Here is a 1,907-nt window from a genome sequence, read left to right as displayed (position 1 = left end):
ACTGGAGAGGGCAGGAACAGGACTAAAAAAAACCCCAACCCAAGATTTAGAAAAAAAGCATTGATCATTTTGTTCTTCATTTGTACTTTGTGAAAGATTAGCTAGTTTTGTGTGACCTTCTTTTTCTGAAAATATAGCACAATTTTGTATTTGCTGAGTAATTCTTTTTAAAAGAACAGTTACCTAGATTTGGCTAGATGCAGCTGAGATAAGGGTCAGGACAATTATTTCTGTAGTATGAAATAAAGAACAGCTCTTTATATAAATATCATGCAACTGGATACTATGCACAAAGTAGGATCAGTACAGAAACGGCAACTATGTTTCCTGGAAGCTGTCACTCCTGCTTCAATACAAGAAAATGAAACCCACACAGCAGTAAAAAGTATAGTATTGATTGAGTAGCTAATGATGTTGAGTACTGATAATTATCTGCTGATGTTACATGGAGCATATCTGAGAGCTGGATTGGAAGAGTTCTCCCAAACCAGGGTGCTGCAAAGCCTCAAGCATCCCATGTCTTCCTGTGCTATAAGCAGCACTGGTGATTTCACACTGCATTAACAAATGCTGAAAGTCTAATCAGGACACTGAGCATCCCAAGAACTGCAAAATAAAATTACAAATACAATTAAAAAAAATAAAAAAGAAAAAAATATGGGGCCATGCTTTTCTAGGGTGCACAGTGAAAGGACATGAGGCTGCAGCACAAATACATGAAGTTTTACTTAAATGTAAGGAAAAGTCTTTTGGTCAAACATGGGAACAGATTGCCCAGTGAGGCTGTGGAATCACCATCCTCGGAGACATTCAAAGCCCAGCTGAGCACAATCCTGAGCAACCTGCTCTATTTGACCCCACTTTTGAGCAGGAGTTTGAACTAGACCATCTCTAGAGATCTCTCACAGCCTCAGGTCTTCCGTGATCCTGTGAAACTGAAAAGATCAATGTCTTTCATTCAAGGCCCAAGCTTAGTATCCTTTGGGGTAAACTGAAACAAAATGTGATTTTTCAACTTATCCGTGTATATCACCTAAGCATACTGAATGACAGCAGCAACCTGTCTGCAGAACCTTCTATTACTTACACTGCTATAACTCTTTGCCCTAACACAAGTACCCAGCACATATGATCTTCCGTAGTACCTGATGCCAAGTATATGCAAAAATTAAAAGCTGAAGGATGTTCAGAGGGGTAAGAAATATCTTGGAGAGCATGCATCTTATCTTTTTTCATTCCTCTCCTTCCTTCTCCTTCACTTTCCCGTGCATGGTGCTGGTGGCTCACATAAATTTGGATAGCACTGTTTTTTAATGAGACTGTACCAAAATGAAAAGGGATGAGCCGTCAGTAACCCATAGCTTTCTAACTTGTCCTAATGATTTCTGTACAGAACTACTACACTGTTTGTTCTGGCTTTGAAATTGCCTTCTCTTTGAATCCTGAGGTTTTCCCTGCACACGCAGGTGCTGAGGAAAGGCAGATGCATGAGCCAATTCAATCCAAAAGAAAGGAAGGCTATGATGACAGTTGAAGCTGGGGTTGTCGAAAGAAAACCCACAAGGTTTTGCTCTTTCAGTTCAGTGTGCTCGGGACCTGAAACTACCCCCAGGAATTTTGCAGTGTCAAGAAAGGGAGTGGAGACAAAACAATGCTGGTGGGTGGGGGTGTGTGTGTGAAAAGTTAAAAACTGGTTGCTGCAGACTGATGGTGGACTACAATTTCCTGCAGTAGATTTTAAGGAAAGAACCACAAGAAAACACCCCAAACCAGGTAAATCTGAGGCATCTAGAGCTTGTAGAGCTTGCAAAATATAGTTTTTAAAACTTACTTGTTATGGATGCTTAAAAGTATCTTTTATTTTCAATGAAAGGTTTAAAATTTTCGAATTTCCCCCCTCCTACACA

This window comes from Pithys albifrons, chromosome 6 (assembly GCF_047495875.1).
Source record: "Pithys albifrons albifrons isolate INPA30051 chromosome 6, PitAlb_v1, whole genome shotgun sequence".
Classification (NCBI taxonomy): Eukaryota; Metazoa; Chordata; class Aves; order Passeriformes; family Thamnophilidae; genus Pithys; species Pithys albifrons.
This window is presented reverse-complemented; position numbering follows the sequence as displayed.